The sequence below is a fragment of the Hemitrygon akajei genome, chromosome 7, assembly GCF_048418815.1.
Source record: "Hemitrygon akajei chromosome 7, sHemAka1.3, whole genome shotgun sequence".
NCBI classification, from domain to species: Eukaryota; Metazoa; Chordata; class Chondrichthyes; order Myliobatiformes; family Dasyatidae; genus Hemitrygon; species Hemitrygon akajei.
The window spans coordinates 72861425-72884541 of record NC_133130.1 but is presented as its reverse complement, the minus strand read 5'-3'; the positions used below and the strand labels follow the sequence as shown (position 1 = coordinate 72884541).

General features: G+C 40.5%; 1 protein-coding gene across 2 annotated transcripts in view; it reads right to left on the bottom strand.

Moving 5' to 3' along the window:
• The window catches only part of LOC140730568 (aftiphilin-like), an 82979-nt gene extending 60505 nt beyond the window's left edge, over positions 1–22474 (bottom strand). Inside the window, exon 1 of one of the 2 annotated variants that reach the window (XM_073051222.1) lies at positions 22200–22474. The gene's annotated coding sequence lies outside the window, so the exon portion shown is untranslated. The remainder of the gene's footprint in view (positions 1–22199) is intronic. The other variant, XM_073051223.1, reaches the window with a different exon arrangement.
• Positions 22475–23117: the final 643 nt, after the last annotated feature.

Sequence of the window (23117 nt, the reverse complement as noted above, 5' to 3'; positions counted from 1 at the left end):
CGTGATATCTCGGATCAAGTTCTCAGTATTCTCAAGAGAGAGGGTGAGATGTCGTGGTCCATGTAGGGACCAATGATGTGGGTAGGAAGAGTGAGGAGGTCCTGAAAGGTGAGTTTAGGGAGTTAGCTGCCAAGTTAAAGGACAGGACCTCCAGGATAACAATCTCAGGATTGCTACCAGTGCCACGTGTAGGCGGGTTTAGACATAGTAAGATAGCACAGATCAACACGTGGCTGAAGACATGGTGCAGGAGGGAGGGCTTCAGATTTATAGATAATTGGGCAGTTTTCCAGGGAAGGTGGGACCTGTTCTGGTGGAATGGTTTACATCTGAACTGGAGGGGGACAAATAGTCTTGCAGGTCGGTTTGCTCGAGAGGCTCCAGTGGATTTAACTAGATACAAAGGGGCGGGGAACCAGAGTGTAGGAACAGATGTATGAGAGAAGGAAGAAAAAGATAGTAAAGTTTTTTGCACCGTTGGTGATAAACAGAGAGTAAGAGGTGGAGAATTCCTTAAATGCATTTATTTTAATGCTAGGAGCATTGTAAGAAAGGTGGATGAGCTTAGAGCGTGGATTCATACCTGGAAATATGATGTTGTAGCTATTAGTGAAACATGGTTGCAGGAGGGGTGCGATTGGCAACTAAATATTCCTGGATTTCGTTGCTTCAGGTGTGACAGAATTGGAGGGACGAGAGGGGGAGGTGTTGCATGGCTTGTCAGAGAAAATATTACAGCAGTGCTCTGGCAGGATAGATTAGAGGGCTCGTCTAGGGAGGCTATTTGGATGGAATTGAGGAATGGGAAAGGTGTAGTAACACTTATAGGGGTGTATTATAAACCAACTAATGGGGAGCAAGAATTGGAGAAGCAAATTTGTAAGGAGATAACAGATATTTGTAGTAAGCACAGGGTTGTGATTGTGGAAGATTTTAATTTTCCAGGCATAGACTGGGAAGCCCATACTGTAAAAGGGCTGGATGGTTTGGAGTTTGTAAAATGTGTGCAGGATAGTTTTCTGCAGCAATACATAGAGGTACCAACGAGAAAAGGGGCAGTGTTGAATCTCCTGTTAGGGAATGAGATAGGTCAGGTCACGGAGGTATGTGTTGGGAGGCACTTCGGGTCCAGTGATCACAATGCAATTAGTTTCAATATAATTATGGAGAAGGATAGGACTGGACCCAGGGTTGAGAATTTTGATTGGAGAAGGGCTAACTTTGAGGAGATGCGAAAGGATTTAGGAGTGGATTGGGGCAATTTGTTTTATGGAAAGGATGTAATAGAGAAACGGAGGTCATTTAAAGGTGAAATTTTGAGGGTACAGAATCTTTATGGTCCTGTTAGGTTGAAAGGAAAGGTTAAAAGTGAGAGAGAGCCATGGTTTTCAAGGAATATCGGAAACTTGGTTCGGAAAAAGAAACAGATCTACAATAAATATAGGCAGCATGGAGTAAATGAGGTGCTAGAGGAATATAAAGAATGTAAAAAGAATCTTGAGAGAAATTAGAAAAGCTAAAAGAAGATACAAGGTTGCTTTGGCAAGAAAGGTGAAAATAAATCCAAAGGGTTTCTACAGTTATATTAATAGAAAAAGTGAGGGATAAAATTGGTCCCTTAGAGAATCAGAGTGGACAGCTATGTGTGGAGCCAAAAGAGATGGGGGAGATTTTGAACAATTTCTTTTCTTCAGTATTCACTAAGGAGAAGGATATTGAATTGTGTAAGGTAAGGGAAACAAGTAGGGAAGTTATGGAAACTATGACGATTAAAGAAGAGGAAGTACTGGCACTTTTAAGGAATATAAAAGTGGATAAGTCTCCAGATCCTGACAGGATATTCCCTGGGACCTTGAGGGAAGTTAGTGTCAAAATAGCAGGGGTTCTGACAGAAATATTTCAAATGTCATTAGAAACGGGGATGGTGCCGGAGGATTGGCATATTGCTCATGTTGTTACATTGTTTAAAAAGGGTTCTAAGAGTAAAGCTAGCAATTATAGGCCTGTAAGCTTGACGTCAGTTGTGAGTAAATTAATGTAAAGTATTCTTAAGAGACGGTATATATAATTATCTAGATAGACAGGGTCTGATTAGGAACAGTCAACATGGATTAGTGCGTGGAAGGTCATGTTTGACAAATCTTACTGAATTTTTTCAAGAGGTTAGTAGGAAAGTTGACAAGGGTAAAGCAGTAGATGTTGTCTATATGGACTTCAGTAAGGCCTTTGACAAGGTTCCACATGGAAGGTTAGTTAGGAAGATTCAATCATTAGTTATTAATATTGAAGTAGTAAAATGGCTTCAACAGTGGCTGGATGGGAGATGCCAGAGAGTAGTGGTGGATAACTGTTTGTCAGGTTGGAAGCCGGTGACTAGTGGTGTGCCTCAGGGATCTGTACTGGGTCCAATGTTGTTTGTCATTTACATTAATGATCTGGATGATGGGGTGGTAAATTGGATTAGTAAGTATGCAGATGATACTAAGATAGGTAGCATTGTGGATAATGAAGTAGGTTTGCAGAGAGATTTAGGCCAGTTAGAAGAGTGGGCTGAAAGATGGCAGATGGAGTTTAATGCTGATAAGTGTGAGGTGCTACATTTTGGTAGGACTAATCAAAATAGGGCATACATGGTAAATGGTAGGGCATTGAAGAATGCGGTAGAACAGAGTGATCTAGGAATAATGGTGCATAGTTCCCTGAAGGTGGAATCTCATGTGGATAGGGTGGTGAAAAAAGCTTTTGGTATGCTGGCCTTTATAAATCAGAGCATTGAGTGTAGGAGTTGAGATGTAATATTAAAATTGTACAAGGCATTGGTAAGACCAAATTTGGAGTATTGTGTACAGTTCTGGTCACTGAATTATAGGAAAGATGTCAAAATAGAGAGAGTACAGAGAAGATTTATTAGAATGTTACCTGGGTTTCAGCACCTAAGTTACAGAGAAAGGTTGAACAAGTTAGGTCTTTATTCTTTGGAGCGTAGAAGGTTGAGGGGGGACTCAATAGAAGTATTTAAAATTATGAGGGGGATAGATAGAGTTGACATGGATAGGCTTTTTTCCATTGAGAGTAGGGGAGATTCAAACAAGAGGACATGAGTTGAGAATTAGGGGGCAAAAGTTTAGGGGTAACTTCTTTACTCAGAGGGTGGTAGCTTTGTGGAACGAGCTTCCAGTAGAAGTGGTAGAGGCAGGTTAAAGTAAAATTGGACAGATATATATGGACAGGAAAGGAATGGAGGGTTATGGGCTGAGTGCAGGTCAGTGGGACTAGGTGAGAGTAAGCGTTCGGCATGGACAAGAAGGGCCGAGATGGCCTGTTTCCATGCTGTAATTGTTATATGGTTATGTATCAGTACCAAAGCCATACATATGAAATGGGAGTAAATCCTGAAGAGGAATTAGGGAGTTACATGGATATCTGAAAAGCAGGACTTCAAGTGTATCAATTTCTGGATTATTGCCTGTGCCATGTGTCAATTAGAGCAAGGACAGGATGATTTGGTAGATGAATGTGTGGCTGAAGAATTGATGCAGGAGAAAAATTCCACATTTCTGGATCATTGGGATTTCTTCTGGCAAAGAAATGACCTGTACAGAAAGGATGGGTTACACCTAAACCCTGCAGAGAGGTCTGCTAGAGCTGCTGGGGAGGGTTTAAACTAATGTGGCAGGGTGACGGGAACCAGAATGATAGGGGTGAGGATTGGACAGTTGGTATATAAGCCCATGCAGTAGGTAGTGAGACAGTGAGGAAGGATAGGCAGATGATAGGGCAAAATTGCAGTCAGTGGGATGAGGTGAAGTGCAACATGGAGGTGAAATCGAAAAGGGTGATGAATACAAGACTGAATGCATGTAGTATGCAGAATAAGGTACATGATCTTCTAGCACAGTTGGAGATTGGCAGATATGACTGAGTCATAGCTGAAAGATGATTATAGCTGGGAGCTTAACAACCAAGGATGTACTGAATTGAATTGAATGATCTTTATTGTCATTATACATAGGTACAATGAAACTCTGTTTGGCTTCCTCTCAGGCAATCAAACAAAGCTGTAGATACAAACAAGACAGTAATAGAAAAACAGTATTAAATAGATAAGTAGCAGAAAATAAGTTGCAGCAGCACCAGAATATCACAGTAATGCACAAAGTTAGGGCAAGTATTTGAGTCCTTGTGTGTGCTCACAGTTTCAGTCACTGTTCTGTGGGAGTGGTGTTATGGAGGCCACAGCTCTGGGGTAGAAGCTGTTCCTCAGTCTATTTGTTCTGGCTGTTAGTGTCCAGAACCTTTTGCTGGACGGCAGCGCGTCAAACAGGGAGTGGCCGGGGTGTGTGGCGTCTCTGGTTATGCTGATTGCTTTCCTCCTGCGTCTGCTGGAATAGACTGTGTCCAGTCCTGAGAGCTCCATCCTGACATTGCATTGAAAGTGCAGGCAGGTTGGCAGAGGGGGTGGAGTGTCTTTGTTGGCAAACACTGAAATCAAATCCTTAGAGGTGACACAGGATTAGAAGATGTAGTATCTTCATTGCTAGAGTTAAGGAAGTCCAAAAGGTAAAAAGATCCTAATGGGAGATAAATGCAGGCCTCCAAACAGTAGCCAGGATGTGGAATACAAATTATAACAAAGGACAGAAAAGACATGTAAAAAGGCCAATGTTACAATAGTCATGGAGGGTTTCAATATGCAGGTAGTTTGGAAAAATCAGGTTGGTGCTGGATCCTTCAAGTGAGAATTTGTAGAATTCCCAAGGATTAGGTGTTGCATAATGAACCAAATTTGATTAGAGAGCTTAAGGTAAAGGAGCCCTTAGAAAGCAGTGATCATAATATGATGGAATTCACACTGCAGTTTAAGAGGGAGAAGAGAAAGTCAGATGTATCAGTATTGTAGTGGAGAAAGGGGCATTACAGAGGCATGAGAGAGGAGCTGGCCAAAGTTGATTGGAAGGGATCACAAGCAGGGATGACGGCAGAATGATAATGGATAGAGTTTCTGGAGGCAATTTGGAAAGCAAAGAGAAATACATCCCAAAGATGAAGTACTCCAAAGGGAGAATGAGGTAACTGTGGCTGACGAGGAAAGTCAAAGACAGCATAAAAGCAAAGGAAAAGGCATACAATATAACAAAAGTTAGTTGGAAATTAGAGGATTGGGAAGTTTTTAAAACCCAACAGAAGGCAATTAAAAAGTCTTAAGGAGAGAAAAGATGAAATATGAAGGGAAGCTATCCAATAATATGAAAGCAGATACCAATTTTTTTCCCCAAATATACAGTATAAAGAGTAAAAGAGAGGCATGAGTGGCAGAGGAACTCAAAAGTATTTTGTATCAATCTTCACTACAGTATGCTAAAAATTTGAGAGTATAAGGGTAGAAGTGAGTGTTGTTGCTATTACAAAGGAAAAGGTGCTTGGGAAGCTGAAAGGTCTGAAGGTAGATAAATCACCTGGACCAGATGGACTACACTCTAGGGTTCTGAATGAGGTAGCTAAAGAGACCGCAGAGGCATTAGTAATGATCTTTCAAGAAACACTAGATTCTGGAATGATTCCAGAGTACTGGAAAATTGCAAATATCATTCCACTCTTCAAGAAGGGAGGATGGCAGAAGAAAGGAAATTTTAGAAGATGTTGTAATCTATTATTAAGGATGAAGTTTGGGGGTACTTGTTAGAGACACAGGATAAAATAGGCCGAAGCCCGCCTGGTTTCCTTGAGGCAAAATCTTGCCTGACCAGTCTATTGAAATTCTTTGAGGAAATAACAGACAAGATAAACAAAGGAGAATCAGTGCATGTTGCTTACTTGGATTTTCGGAAGGCCTTTGACAAGGTGCCACACATGAAGTTGTTTAATAAGAGCCCATAGTATTACAGGAAAGATACTAGTACGGATAGAAGATTGGCTGACTGGCAGAAGGCAAAGAGTGGAAATAAAGGGAGCAATTTTTGATTGATTGCCGTTGTCTGGTGGTGTTCCTCAGGTGTTGGGACCATTTCTTTTCATGTTGTATGTCAATGATTTGGATGATGGAGTTACGATATGAAGAATACGAGGAAGCAAGGAATCTGCAGAAGGACTTAAACAGATTGGGAGAATGGGAAAAGTGGCAGAAGGAATATAGTGTAGGGAAGTGTATGGTCATGCACTTTGGTAGAAGGAATAAAGCTGTAGTTTACTTTCTAAACAGGGAGAAAAGTCAAAAATCAGAGGTGTAAAGGGACTTGGTTAACTTGCAGTTTGAGTTGGTAGAAAGGAAGACAAACACAATGTTAGCATTCCTTTTCAGAGGACCAGAATATAAGAGCAAAGATGTAATGCTGCAGCTTTTTAAGGCATTGGTTTGACCACACTTGCAAAGTATTGTGATCAGTTTTAGGCCCCTTATCTAAGAAAAGATGTGCTAGCATTGGAGAGGATAAAGAGGAGGTTTGTGAAAATTATTCCAAAAATGAAAGGGTTAATGTGTAAGGAGAGTTTGACAGATCTGGGTCTGGAGCGGGGGGGGGGGGGGGCAGGAATCTCACTGAAAACTATCAAATATTGTAAGGTCTGAATAGAGTGGATGTAGAGAGAATGTTCCCTATAGTGAGTGAGTCTAGGACCAGAGGGCACTGCCTCAGACTGCAGGGGCATCCATTAACAGATGAGAAATTTATTTAGCCAAAAGGCAGTGAATCTGTGGAATTCATTGACAGGCCACTACGGAAGCCAAGTCACTGAGAACATTTAAAGCAGAGGTGGAGAAAGCAGTAAAATGTGTTTAAGAGGGCTAATATATCAGCCATAGTAGAATGGCAAAGTACATTCCATAGCCCAAATGGTTTAATTCTGCTCCTATCTTATAGTCTAAGATATTCATTAGCATTACTGGAAGTAGGGTTAAACAAAATTAAATCCTCAAAGCAAATTTCATGAAGTATCAAGTACATTAAAACCTAAGGATCAGCTTTTTTTGTTCACTGGCAGCAATTAAAACTCGGCAGATAGAACACTGGACAATTGCTCAACAGATAATATATTCTAAAGCATGTTAAATTCCACTGTCTATAATATGCTATATAAAATAAAAACAGAAACTGCTCAAAGCACTCAGCAAATCTGACACATCTGTGGAAAGAGAATCACAGTTAACATTTCAGGTTAAAAACCTTCATCAGGACCTAAAACAAGAGAAAGTTAGTTTTAAATTGCAGAGAGCATTGGGAGAGACAGAAGGGCAAAGAAAGTATAACCAATCCCTTCTTTCAACTTTTATTCATTTTCTCTACCCAGATGATTTTCTTGTTATTTATATATAATAGAAAAGAGCTGTTTGAAGATGCAACAACTGAAATAAAGTGTTTTGAGAAAAAAGTTTGTTGAACAATGCAATGCTCTTCTCATTGTGGTAGATGGCATTGCACAGCTCCCAATATTTGGAAATAAAATACTACATACATCAATTTGAAATTTCCTCAGAACTACACACAGGATTGGAGATTAGGCATAAGGAACAATTGGGAGGGAAAATAAAACAGTAGGATGCTGAGAAAAAATTTTGGAAGGCTTGTCCACACTGTCTCAAACTATGATAGGCAGTTAAGTGTTTGATAACATATGGGATGCTTGGCTTTATTGAGTGAAGCATTGAATCTAAGAGCACAGGTGTCATACAAAATTGTATGAAACATAAGCCAAAAATAAAGAGAGCTAGTAAGAAGGTAAAAATATGCCAGAAGGCAGATGATTTGTGGACATCAGCAAGGCTGGAATTCATTGATAAAACATAGATTCTAGTATTATCCCATTCAGAACAGAGGAAAGGAGCAGAAAGAAAATTTAATCAACATGCAACTTTGATAAGCCTAATGAAGTGAACAGCAAGGGCCAATTTCTCTGATAAAAGGGGAACATTGATTTAAAGCAATTACTACAAGGATTAACTATCTTTTAGGATTCAGGGAGCTGGGTTTTGGAATTCACTATCAAAAACAGTGGCAGCTGAATTTAACACTAACTAGATGAGTTGTCATCTATATGGCTAAAGCTCAGAAAGGGGAATATTAAACTGCATAATTTTTTCAGGCATTGTTTTAGATTTTAAGACAAGGGGAATATCATTTACAGTTTTTGCCACAAGTCTGTTTTACTGTAAGTACCTTACAATGTTGCATTTGCAAATGCTAAGCCACTCAACCTGGCAGCACTTCTCCAAATGTTAACGTACAGGATTCTGGTTAATTGAGCCATTGGTTAATCAGGGCAGCTGCTTATTTGGGACAACTCTTAAAGAACAAAAACTAATCAAGAAAATAGCCAGCATTCACTGTTTATTTGGGTCTAAAACTAGACAAGTGCCCTGGTCCTGATGGAATGCATCCCAGAGTACTAAAAGAAATGGCATAGGTTATAGTTGAGGCTTTGGTGATAATTTACCAAAATTCTCTGGACTCTGGGCAGGTCCCGGTGGATTGGAAGAAGACAAATGTCACACCACTGTTCAAAAAAGGATGTAGGCAAAAGGCAGGTAACTGTAGGTCAGTTCAACATCTGTAGTTAGGAAAATACTTGAAGCTATTATTATAGGAATAGTGAGGCATCTGGAAAGAAATGGATCCATCAGGCAGGCGTAGCATGGATTCAGCAAAGGCAGGCCCTGTTTGACAAACTTACTGGAGTTCTTTAAGGATATAGTGGATAGAGGGGAACAGATGGACATTATTTAACTTGGATTTCCAGAAGGCTTTGTGAGTGCTTGTGCATGAATCGCAAAAAGTTGTTTGCAGGTGCAGCAGGCTATCAAGAAGGCTAATGGAATGTTGGCCTTCATTGCTAGAGGGATTGAACTTAAGAGCAGGGAGGTTATGCTGCAACTGCATAGAGTACTGGTGAGGCCATATCTGGAATACTGCGTGTGGTTCTGGTCTCCTTACTGGAGGAGGGATATGCTGGCTTTGGAGGTAGTGCAGAGGAGGTTCACCAGATTGATTCCAGAGATGATGGGGTTAGGCTATGAGTTAAGATTGAGTCACATACAACTGTACTCATTGGAATTCAGAAGAATGAGAGGAGATCTTATAGAAACATAAAATTATGAAAAGATAGAGGCAGGAAATTTGTTTCCACTAGTAGGTGAGACTAGAACTTGGGGACATAGCCTCAAGATTCAGGGGAGTATATTTAGGATGGAGATAAGGATGAACTGCTTTTCCCAAGGTATGGTGAATCTGTGGAATTCTGCCCAATGGTCAGATCAGCCATGATCTCTGTGAATGGTGGTGCAGGTTTGACGGGCCAAATGGCCTATCCCTGCTCCCATTTCTTATGACACTATGCCACTTCATTGGGACAGGGGACTGTTGCCAAAGAGTTTCTAATTAGAGTCTGTTTGTGAACTCATTTGGCCATCAGACACTACACCGTGCTTAAAACTAACAGTTTTTAAAAAAAAGTATCAGTTGCTTATGTTTATATTCTAAAAGCAGTGAGTTTTGTCATGGATTGTTGGTGAGAAATAAGCAGCAAGACAATTCAGAATTATTTTGCTCACTGTGGCTTTAAGCATGGAGACCTGGTGATGCCAGAAACAGCCAGGAGTGAAAATGAATTAGAAACTATGAAGAATTTGAAACCATCAACAATTATCTTGTATGTTATAACAAAGATTAAGATTTAGAGGATGCATTCTATGAAGGCAATCCATTATCTGCACGAGGTGCCTGCGCTGATTTTGTTCACTTACAGTCAAAAGAACACACGTGGCAGCCATGCACTGGATGAATTCCTCTGTCGAAAACAATTAGCAACTAACAGAGTCTGTAGTACTGTAGTAAAATTAGCTGTTTTCAAATTTGTTCTGTATTACATAATTTGTTAATTAGTTAAACAGTAGTTTACTTTTATATATAAAAGAAACTTTTTAACTATTTCCATGACACTTCAACTAATTGGGGCAGCCATTTAATTGGGCTAAAATGTGCTGGTCCTGTGTCCCAGATAACGAATTCTCTTCCATTATGCAAACTTGATACTTGCAAGACTAGTTGAGCAAATTTTGCTAAACTCAGTTATATGGAAAAACATTATGATCCATCTATAAACCAGGTCATACACCAAAATACTGTTTTATTAAGCTAAAATCTTTATTGCGGAAAAAACAGGTAGATTAAACCAAACTCAGTACATTTTTAAAGTTAAAATTTTAAAGCAACTGAATCAAGAAATAATAAGACTATGACAAGTATCTGGCAATTAGCAATGGAAAAACTATTGATGCAATATGCAGCATGAAGGTGTTTTACCACCCTTGTGCATTATTGATTTTGGTATTACATATCCAAATAAAAGAACTTGGCATGTTTTATATTTCTTTTCTTCAAGTGCAGAATTGTTACTTTCTTCCAATTTCTCAATTAACTGTGGTGAAGGTTGCAAGTCAGAATCAGGTTTATTATCACCGGCATGTGACGTTAAATTTGTTCACTTAGCAGCAGCAGATCAATGAAATACATAATCCAGTACAGAAAAAAAGACAAATAAATAAAATAAACATAATAATAATAAACAAGTAAATCAAAGATTTTTAAAAAAACATGCAAAAACAGAAATATTGTATATTAAAAAAGAGGGAGGAGAAGATGGCGGCGTGACGCAGCATGCACGGCCTCTCTGGTGAATGATATCTGTTATTTGTCAAGTAGGGTACCGTGCACAATCCTGATTTGATGGAGACAGACGTGAGAGCACGGGGGAACATCTGGAGAAACTTCTGAAATGCCCGCTTCACTGCCGCTGCTACTGTGTGGTCCAGAATCTCCGGAGGAGAAGGCCTCTGAGACCTCGGCTTTGCTTGTTTTGGTGGCCGGGACGAGGTCGAAGGCGCTCGGGAGGCTGTATCGGAGGGCTTGGTCAGAGGCTCGAAGTTTTCAGACAGACTTAGAGTCTGCTGTGGTCGGGTGCTTCCAATGCATCAGCTGTCGCCGCTTGGAAGTTTATGGCAGGAAGAGTTTCTTCCTTTTTGCTGCCTGCTATCGGGGACTATCGGAGTCGATCGGGACTTGAGACTTTTTTTTTACTGTGCCCATGGTCTGCTCTTTATCAAATTATGGTATTGTTCTGCACTGCTGTAACTATTGTTACGTACTCCGTAACTGGGTCACTTACCAGCAAAGATAGAGAGGTCCGTTGAAGTCTGATGGTACTATTTTTAACAGTATTTATTGATAAAAAAAATACACAAAATAATGTCAATACGTCGTCAATACTAAATCTAAAAGCATGGGTAGAATAATAATCAATAAGAAATAGCTCTATCGTTGTCTAGGGGGATAATGTATTGTCCGATGGAAATATAAAAGTCACTCAGTTCATTCAAGCTACAGCTTTTGGGTTGGAGAGAAAGACGGGTTTAAAACTTGCCCATTCCTTTTATGATGTCAATCCTTCGAGAGTCGTTGGGAGTTGGTTTCCCCGTTGTTAGCTAAAAACCTTTCGGCCGTGGAAAAGGGCCCACCGATTCCGGGGCAAATGGAACCGGACGCACGTGGCCTTTCCCCTGGTTTCTTGCTATTACGGGACCGCTGGCATTTCTTCTGGTGCGTCTGAGGGGCTGTTCCCACAGACCCTCTTTGTATCCTGACTCACAGGGTCTCAGATGTCAATCAGGTTGGGATGAGGCAATCCCTCCACCAACCTCCCCCTCATTTCATTGCCTGGGGCGTCGATGCATGGTACAGGATGCAATACACAAGTCCCAAGTCCATCTCCAAGAGACAATAGCCGGCATCAATGGGTCCGCCTCTCGGAGGCCAAGACACATTCCAACGACTTGTGGATTCTGCATGTCTTTCTCTCATTTCCTGGGTCTCCTGAATGGACTCAATAGTGATCTTGCGATTCTCACAAAGGAGGGGGCTACCCCACACCCTTCGACCCCGCAGAGCTGTGGTACATTCATAACACTATATGTTATAATTATGTGGTTTTGTCAGTGTTAGTCTTTGGTTTGTCCTGTTTTTTGTGATATCACTCTGCAGGAACATTGTATCATTTCTTAATGCATGCATGCATTTCTAAATGACAATAAACAAGGACTGAGTGTCCTCATAATCTAAAAAAAAAAGTGAGATTGTGTCCAAAGATTCAATGTCCATTTAGGATTCAGATGGCAGAGAGGAAGAAGCTGTTCCTGAATCACTGAGTGCGTGCCTTCAGGGTTCTGAATCTTGTACCTGATGGTAACAGTGAGAAAAAGGCATGCCCTGGGTGCTGGAGGTCCTTAACAATTGACGCTGCCTTTCTGAGATACCGTTCCTTGAAGATGTCCTGGGTACTTTGTAGGCTAGTACCCAAGATGGAGCTGACTAGATTTACAACCCTCTGCAGCTTCTTTTGGTCTTGTGCGGTAGCCCCCTCCATACCAGACAGCGATGTAGCCTGTCAGAATGCTCTCCAAAGTATATCTATAGAAAATTGAGTGTATTTGTTGACATGCCAAATCTCTTCAAGCTCTTAATAGGGTATAGTCACTGTCCTGCCTTCTTTATAACTACATCGTTATGTTGGGACCAGGTCAGATCCTCAGAGATCTTGACACCCAGGAACTTGAAACTGCTCACTCTCTCCATTTCTGATCCCTCTATAAGGATTGGCATGTGTTCTTTCATCTTACCCTTCCAAAAGTCCACAATCAGCTCTTTTGTCTTACTGACTTTGAGTGCCAGGTTATTGCTGCTGTACCACAACACTAGTTGGCATATCTCACTCCTGTACGCTCTCTTGACACCACCTGAGATTCTACCAACAATGGTTGTATCATCAGCAAATTTATAGTTGGTATTTCACCTATGCCTAGCCACATAGTCATATTTATACAGAGAAGAGCAGTGGGCTAAGCACACACCCCTGATTGTGCGCCAGTGTTGATCATCAGTGAGGAGGATATGTTATCACCAATCTACACAGATTGTGGTCTTCCGCTTAAGAAATTGAGGATCAACCGCAGAGGGAGGTACAGAGGCCAGATTCTGCAACTGCTCAATCAGGATTGTGGGAATGATGGTATTAAATGCTGAGCAACAGTTGAACAGTATCCTGACGGAGGTGCTTATGTTGTCCAGGTGGTCTAAAGCTGTGTGGAGAGCCATTGGGCCATGTAGAGACCCCCACAAACCTGATGTGTAAGGAGGAGCAAGATCCAATAAAGGCAAGTGCTGGACCTGGTTAATGAAGGTGTGGGTCAGATCAAAGTGGCAGGGTTGTGTGATACTGAATCTCAAGAAGCACAAGAGGGATGATTCGCCCACTGCCTGCATACTCTCAACCTAACCTCAGAGTATCACGTTCTTTATTCTCTCGGTCCACAAAATACCCGAACAGCGAGAAAGAACCAGTAAGTTAAACCCAAACTGAGTTCACAAAAGCAAGTCACCACTAAACTCAGTGACAGGGTGGAGTGATACTGAATCTCCAGTATACACTGTCAATTTAACCCTTGCAATCCTAGGCCTACAAATGCTAGGTAAGGAGGTTTAAAAATCATTACCCTCAGAATGACATGCCTGTCAATATCTTGATCCATGGGAGAAACACAAGCCGAGCCTGATCAACCCTAGCTGGGTTGACTGGGAGAGGGTGTCTAATGATTAAAGACCCAAAACACCCAATGACCTCAGGTTGCATTAATGACGATGTGTCCCAGGGCACACCCGGCTCATTAAACCAAATGGTGTTCGACCACAATAATGAAAGGCATAGGCCAAATTAAAGTGGCTCCACTACAATATGCTATCGGCCATAGCACCCCATACCTCACCACACAAATCTCCACCACCTTATCTCTCCCAGCCCCACATATACATCTGCCAGTCCTACCCTCAAACCCAATCCTACGGTCCAAGGGGGTCACACACCCCCATTAACCTGAGGCGCACCCCGATTAACCCTGGCCACACCCCAGCAAACCCGCAGCCGCTACACTACCCAATCCACCAGAGCCCATCCTCACCACACAAAACTCCACAACCTTAACCCTCCCAACCCCACATATACATCCACCAGCCCTACCCCCCTCAAAGCTAATCCTAAGGTCCAAGGGGGAACACCCCCCCCACTAACCCTAGGCGCACACCAATTAACCCTGACCTCACCCCCACAAACCCAATGTGTAAGGAGAAGCAAGACCTGATAAAGGCAAGAGCTGGACCTAGTTAATGAAGGCGTGGGCCAGATCAAACTGACAGGGTTGCGTGACATTGAATCTTAAGTGACAAGATCAAGAAGCACAAGAGGGATGATTCTCCCACTGTCCACATACTCTCAAAGTATAAAACATTATACTCTGTAAGTATTCAACATATCTACGCTTCAAAGTGGTAAACTGGTTTATTATTGTCAGATGTACCAAGGTACAGTGAAAAACTTCCATGCATATCATTCATACAGATCAATTCATTACAACAGTGCAGTGAGGCAGTACAAGGCAAAGAAATAACAGCAAGGACTCAAGTGTCACACACAAAATGCTGCTGGAACTCAGCAGGCCAGGCAGCATCTATGGAAAAGAGTAAACAGTCGACATTTCAGGCTGTGGCCCTTCATGAGGACTGGAGAAAAATGATGAGAGGTCAGGTGGGGGGAGGGGAGGAAGAAATACAAGGTAGTAGGTGATAGATGTAACTGGGGGATGGTGAAGTAAAGAGCTGGGAAGTTGAATGGTGAAAGAGAGCTAGAGAAGCGGAAATCTAATAGTAGAGGATGGAAGGCCATGGAAGAAAGAGAAGGGGGAGGAGCACCAGAGCAAGGCAATGGGCAGGTAAGGAAATAAGGTGAGAGAGGGAAATGGGAATGGGGAATGGTGACGTGGAGGGGGGGTGCCAATGCCAGAGGTTCGACAAATCGATGATCATGCCATCAGGTTGGAAGCTACCCTGACAGGATACAAGGTGCTGCTCCTCCAACCTCAGTGTGGCCTCATCGTGGCAGTAGAAGCGGCCTTGGACTGACATGTTAGAATGATTATGGGAAGTAGAATTAATATAGTTGGCCACTGGGAGATCTTGCTTTTTCTGGTGGACGAAGCTATGCATTTTAGAACTAAGGAGATGTTCTCCTCTTTCAAAGAAAGGAGCTTCCCTTCTTTCACCATTAACATTGTCTTTACCTGCATCTCTTCTATTTTACACACATCTGCCCTCACCCCATCTTCCTGCCATCCTACCAGGGTTAGGGTTCCTCTTATCGTCACCTATCACCCCACCTACCTCTGTGACCAGAACATAATTCTCCATTACTTTTTTCTATCTGTGTACCTGTCCAAATGTTCAAAAATTCAAGTTCAAAGTAAAATTTATTATCAAAATATGTATTCTTCAATTTGGATATCGGTTTTATCCCTTCAATATCATGGAGCATGTGGGGATCTTCCAATATCCAGGCATTCCTTTTTTTTTCTTTCTTTCTTACTTTTTTAATAGGGATGTTAGGGGGGAGGGGGGCTGGGTAACATTTTTTTATACACATTTATTCTGTAACTATTTGAAAACAATAAAAAAAGTTTTAAAAAAATAAAAAAATTAAAAAAAATAATAAAAAATATGTATTCTTCCTTAAGACTCATTTTCTTCAGGCATTTACAGTAAAATTAAAAATACAAAGTGAATATACAAAAAACTATACACAAAGCTAGTATGAGATTGGAAGAAATTATAGGGGAGGGGGATGTCAGAGGCAAGTTATTTTTCCCACCGAGTGGTGGATGTGTGGAATGCCCTGCCAGGGGTGGTGGTAAAGGCAGATACATTAGAGACATTTAAGAAGTTCTTAGATCAGCACGTGAATTATAGAAAAATGAAGGGCAATGGGAGTGGGCAAGGCTCGATTAAATATCTGCACAGCATTGTCAGCCAAAAAGACCGTACTGTTCTATGTTCTGATTCCAGCGCTCACCTAGGCATAATTTAAATGTTTTGAGGACTGACCTCCAACAAATTCTCAAAAGATGCATTCTAGACTACAACCATTCACAGTGATTTTTTTCAGATTCCTATACCCCTCATACTCGTCTTTAAAGCTATGCTGTCTAGTGCCAGACATCCCATGATGGGTCAAAGTTCCTTACTATCCTGAAGTTCTATCAGGTTCCCTCCCGAGCTGCCACCTCAGGAAAAACCTCACCTGGATTCTCCTCATAACAAGCTGAAATGTTCCATTCCAAGCATCTTGGTAAATCTCCTCTACATCAACCCTAGTGCAATCATTGTGATGTGACCAGAAATACACATAATACTTGAGCTGTTGCTTAACTATATTTTAATAAAATTGTACCAAGTCCTCCACATTCTTGTACAGTATACCCTGGTTAATTGGGATCAACATTCCTTATGCCTTCTTTACCACCTTACCTACCTTTTATTACCATGTCTGCTACCTTTCAGTGCCCCCAAGACCCTATCATTTCTGTTTGTTCATCCTACATCCAATATAAATTACCTCCCAAAGTCCACATCTCTAACAGAATACACTTAAAATTTAAAACGTTAAAACACAAATGAATAAAAACTCAAAACTGAGATAAAATTGTGGACAATTAATTTTTTTCTGCTCTACAGGCTGAGAATCCCCAGTGTTATTAATGGAAATGTTTGAACTGATATCAGGTTTGACCCGACCGCAAGATCAGAGGGGCAATGCCAACCAACCTGGGCTCTGCTATTGGAATCAATATGCCTTCCAGCAACTAAATGCAAGCCTCAGTTAACCTGCAACTTCAAGGTTTGAGTACTTCATTTTGAGTAGCAAAGCACCGGTTATGTTTAAAAACCACACCAGAGCCAAGAAATCTGTTCTAAAGCAATTGATTGATGAGCATTTGAGTAAAGTGGGGAAGCAATGCTTTTAGATTGAGCATATCAGATCATGGGTCTGAGGAAACAGAAAACACAGCTGACAATATTTGGACAAATAGGTAGCAAACAATATTGTACAAAAGGCCAGTCATTTCAAGTTTGAAGTAGTTGCACATCTGAAGCTGGTTTAAATTCCTTGTTGGCTTTGCGCTTCACAAACAAAATGCTTGGTCTATGTAAAATTATATCATGAACCAATGAGTACAGATACGAACCACAAGCTTTCTCAGAAAACAATCACTGAATACTTGAGTTACAGAACACAAGTCAATTACAAATGTGTAATAATTGACATCACACAAAAAGGCACATTACTTTCAAAGTTGTTGATTTCTGCAAACCCTATTGCAAAAATCTAGATTAAAGTGGAATCACCTGAAATAAGTTTTAAGCATTCTAACAAAAATATTGACATTTCTGGTCATTTGAACTGAAACAGCACCACATTTTGAAGTCAGGTTTCAACAGGATTTATGATCTTTGAAACAAGGAAAAGTTTGCAAAAGAATTTGACTTAGTCACACAGCTGATTGGTATGGCTACATTCAAACAGACCAAGTAATTTGTGCCTATTTTCAATACATTCAAACTCAACAAGTTGCAGCAAATATTGGGCATTTAATAATGTTGACATAAATTTGATTATAAATCAGTGATTAAAATTAATAATTAGTGGCAAATTAAGCCCATCTCTTTATCATCAATCACAACTATTTATTTATGAAAATATATCTTGGACATTTGAGCACGGTACACCATAAATGAGTGTTGGCCCAATATGTGGAATTTATATTCTCTTCCATAGATGCTGCTGGACCTGTTGAGTTTCTCCAACATTTTGTGTGATTTACTCAAGATTTCCAGCATCTGCAGTATCTCTTATGCTCATATGCAAGGTTGGTCAACCCAGAAGAATCAAGCTGATTACAAAGGTATCAAAGGGAAAGTGAAAATTAAATAGAAGACAAAGAGAGAGCCAGAAAACATCAGCTCTCAACATAAATAAAACTTAAGGTTTTCGCTGGATGCAAAAGAACACATCAAAAATAGGGTCACAGTTAAGGAGTTCTACACAATGGTAAAAGGAGATAACTGAGACTCTGAAGACATTAAAAATTGATAGCGCAAAACTATTAGAAAGATTGAATGAACACAAAATAGATAAATCAGAAATAAAAGGGATGCCTATTCTGAAATTGAGGGAAATACAGATGGAAATCCCAGGATCATCGACCATATTCTTTAGATAGGGGGTGTGAAGCCAAAGGAGTGGAGAGTTACAAACGTTATTCCCTAATTCAGAAAAGGGAGCAAGGGTAAGCCAATAAATTACTATCAGTATACTACAGAATGAACAAATTTTTGGGTCTGGAACATGACTGATAATCTCCTGAAGGCAAACTGATTAAAGCAAGCTGGCTCAACTCTGTATGGACAAGTTACATTCAATTAACTTGAGAGAAATTTCTGATAAGGTTACACAGACGATAGAACAAAAATGGATTTAATAAAATTGATAAGTTATCAAATAACAGGTTTAGTGAACTTTAAGTACATAACATTAAATGAAATACTAATGGCAGGGAAAGTTGGATAAGACAAAGGGTTCTCTGCCTTCTTGGACTGGAGGACAGCAAATAATGGAGTTCCCTAGGGATTAGCGTTAGAACCATTTGCAGTTTGGATCTATATAATAGACTAAAGTTGTGGCTATAAACAACAATTTCTAAACATGCAGGTAACAAAAACTGACAGTATTGAGAAATACAAAAAGGATAATGATAAATTGCAAAAGGACATGAAGACAGCGGAACAGGCAGATGCAATCTGGACCAATAATACTGTCCTACAAGAGGTGCAAGAGCAGAAGGACCTGGGGGTTTTGGTATGCAAATCATCAAGTGACAGGCAGGTTGACAAAGTAGTCAATAAAACATATGAAATTCTCAGCTTTGTCAATATAGAAAAAGAGAGGGAAATTATTCCCAACCTTTGTCGACTACTGGTCTGGCCTCAGTATGATGTTCAACTCTTGTTGGCTTGTTAGAGGAAGAATGAAAACACTGGAGTAACTAGTTAATAGGATAGATGAGAAAAGATTAATGGAATTTTGAAACACAAAATGAAAAGTCAAATGTACTGTGGGAATAGTGAAAGGCTGTTCCATTTGATGATGGATCAAGAAGATGGGATTGTATTAAAATAAAGGGGAAAAGTGACACAAGGCAAAGTATTGTATCGATCAATGATATGAAATTGGAATGCACTCACTGCTTGTAGGTATTGTGGAAGACTGTTTCATCATGATCTTCAAAAGGGTTAAATGTGCTGAAGAAGTACTTGCAAGACTATAGAGAAAGGGACTATTTGGTTGAATTAAAGAATTGCTCGGTACAGAGCCAACAAATACAATAGGCTAAGTAGCATGAAATGGTGAGCACACCAGAGTTCGTGGTTTAAAACCATATTAATTCTTTCAAGTTATCTACTTTTTGATAACTGCCTTAACTTTTAAGTCGTTTCCTAATTTACCCCATTCTAAGTTTGCTTTATTCAGATCTGAAACCAAACTAAGTCTCTTTAGTATTTACATAGAACTTTCCCATTATGGTCTCTCATCCAAAAAGATTCCCTATCGTCTTTTCATTACACAGTATTATATCTCAAATTGCCTGCTTAGTCAATGAATTCTCAGCACACTGATCTCATACGGTCCATGAATCTGTCCTCCACACCATACCTTCATCACTGGCTGCTATTCTAGAGCTCCCCCACCCCCACCCCAAGGTAATGTGGCATTTGACAAAAGACAGATTCAAAGCTTTCCAGTTTAAGTACTTCCAGAATTTGGTATCTTGAAATTCCTCTCTGAAACTTCTCACTTTAGTACTCAACTTGCCCTACATCAAGCTTTCCACTTCACTTCTAAAGGATTTCCCCTTAGTCTGCTGTCCATTATTTTCCCTATTCACTTCAAGAATTTAATTTGGCGAAGACATTCCTTCAACGTCAAGATACCAAGTGACAAACTGAATGAAGTCTTAAAACAAATAAGACTCAAATGACTTGGCATTCGAAGGAGTTATCGTTCTCGCTGATGGGGCAAAACAAACATGGTTACATTCAGGGGCAGAGCACTACTTAAGCCAACAGCATCGAGGAAAAACTACTGAATACAGATTCTCCGGTTTGATATCAGACCAAAGACAATATTCAGAATGTTCTAAACTATCACTTGAAAAACAAACCTCTCAGATGTGCAACTGTGAAATGCGCATGAAGTACTTCAATTCCAATAAACAAGGAAAATTTTATTCCGGCAAAGATTTTCTAAATTTCAACATGGAAAAAATCTTGTAATCAAACATCCACATAATTATGAAAAAATAATTTGCTTAAGTTGGATTGCAAGGTCAATTTATTGGGGTGCAAATTACAGGAGAATCCAATACAAGAGTTCCTTCAATAATTGCTGATAGAATTATTTCCACTTCATTTCATCACCATGCAGCCAACTAACCCCTCACTCAGAAATCATTACTTTCATTTCAACCAAAGGCAAAGTGGCCACATGACAAATGTGGAAATTCGCAGGTGTGCCATTATAAATAGCACACCGTCAATCATTTATCCACCAGTAAATTAGTAAGAAGTATGTAACTTGGTTTTTACTTAAACCGCAAACAGGCCAGAGATAGCAATGAGGTTTATAAAACAGCACTTTTACACATCCCTCTCCACATATTCAGGCTCAGATACTTGGAATTTTGCCAAAATTTCTCCATAATAACCAAAGCCTATTCAAATCCCAATAACCAAATTCTTTACTAAAATCAAACTGAAGGTGCACAAGAACTTCCACAATTCTAAACACAATAAAATACGTTCTGGCACAACATACAGCTTGCACTAAATTAGAAGCCAGCGTAGAAGAATCAAGTGGAAAGTTGCACTGTTTGTGTTACAAAGCGAAGGAAACATTGTGGAAAAAGTAACTGCCAGAATTTTCAAATCATCCATTTAGTTTTTCACTGAAAACACAAAAATTTGGATTATTTCTGCACCTAATTTACCATATGCATTGTGCCATATTCATGAAATTATACACAAAGTGTATACAGTCGCAGTCGCAGGACATTACAAGGACATTACATTACAATCCTGTCTCTACAATAAAAAAAAATGCTGGAAATACTTATGCCAAGCAGAAAGTGAAATAGAATTCACAAGAAAGCTTCTCAGGAATAAACAATCTGTTGAAAGACTGTGTCTGAAACATTAACTGTTCCTTTCTACAGATGCCAGTGATGTGCCAAATACTCCCAGCATTTTCTGTTTATATTTCAGATTTCAGCAGCTGCAGCTTATTTGACTTCCATCTCTATGATGTCCATAGTTTTCAGAGCAAATTGACTGAATCAAGAACTCATGTATATTTGCTCTGCATCAGCCAAAACCATGTCATTCAAAAAGATAAAACTTCAAAAGAAATCATAAAATGAAATGAGATCACAATAATGGCAGACGAAGTTGCAACTGTCCCCACACAAAATGTTTAATGGTCATCATTGATCATTTGTGTCAAGGAACATTTACCACATTTCTTTCGTTGTCTCTTGATTAGGCTCAAACTTTGCTCAGTTTATTATTCTGAAAATTTGAATGGAACCAGAGAATAAAAGTCTTTCAGTTATTTTAAATCGATGTTTGATTTAGAAGGCACCTAAAAGATAGATAAATAATACGTTGAAATAAACTCAATTTCAAGGTTACATACAAATGTTCTCTTCTAAACTAGAAAGCAACTCTGTAGGGATTTGTTATCTGAGCTTTAACTTAAAACACTCAGATATTACCACATATTAAATGGAAGGTTTAAGATATTAAACATTAAAAACCTTGGCTGACAGCTGAATGGAGGACTCTTTAGGTAACTAAACAATAAACAATACTTGGGACAACGAGGTATTATGAACAAAACCGGAGAAAGAATGGACGACAGGGTAGAAAAAAAGAGGGTTGGAGATAGGTAAAACTGGTGCACGGTAAGCAGCTAGGTCAGAGCTCCCAGATCGAATTTGCTGACGGGTTGTTGACCTTAACCAGCCTCCAAACTCTTGCCATTTGATAGGTAAATGAACACAGAGAAGGCGGAAGGGCGCTGCTCTCGCCCGCCGGCTCGTTAGCTCCGATAGGTAGGGTTGGAAGACAGAACTAGGCCTCAGAAATTAAACTGACAACCAGATGGGCAGGAGCACTACACTAAAATACAAACGGAGGCAACATTAGGCCGCATTCACTCACACCACAGTCCTATTCCAGCAAAGGCCGAGTCGCGGGCCCGACACTTCCTCACAGTCAACTTCAAGCCTCGCACCGCAGGCCTCACCTCGGGATCCCGCAGCGGACAAGCCTCGTCACATTATGATACTGTATATTACACGAGAAAAGGAGAGGTTATCTCAACAAGCGAGCCCCCATTTTTTCCCCTGAAAACCGTTCCCTTGGATTCATCCAGCCCGGCCACGACCACACAGCTCCGCCCCGTGAACCTTCGTTCCCACAGCACGACGTCACAACATAACCACGCCCACGACGCGCGCGCTCATCCGCCACCCCCCCCCCCCCCCCCCCCCCGTTGCGTCTCAGGGCAGCCCCGCCTCCCACCTCACACCCACCAGCGGCGTCGCGCCGCGTCATGGAACGACCTGCTGGGAGCCTGGATGGCTCCGCGCCGCCAAAATGTCCTAGCGTCCGCGGCGCGGCTCCTCAGAGCGCGGCGGATGCTGTTCCCTCACCACTTCGTCCAGCAATAGCTGGAGGTTTTCCAGCTTTCCAGGAATGGCCGAGAAATTAGGTAGAGGCATTGTGTTTATTTTTTTCGGTTTATTTCAAAGGAGAGAGTCAATGTGTGATGTTTAGTGAATCAAACTTTTTAATTATTTTAAAGTGATGAGAGTTTCTACAGACTTTCAGAGGGAAACCATTTCCTTTGTGAGTTGTGTTCACCTAAAAAATGAAATAGCTAAAATTTAGTAGAAAGCAGTTCAGAACTACTGTGAGGATCACCGCTGCACAACACAGTCATGGGGGCCTGGAATTCTTACTCCCCAGCAGTTGTTGCGACTGGGTTTAATAAATCTGCCGGTTTAATATAAATATAAAGGGCTAAGGAAAGCCAATGGACTGGGCCACAATCAAACTAAATGACATAAGATTCAG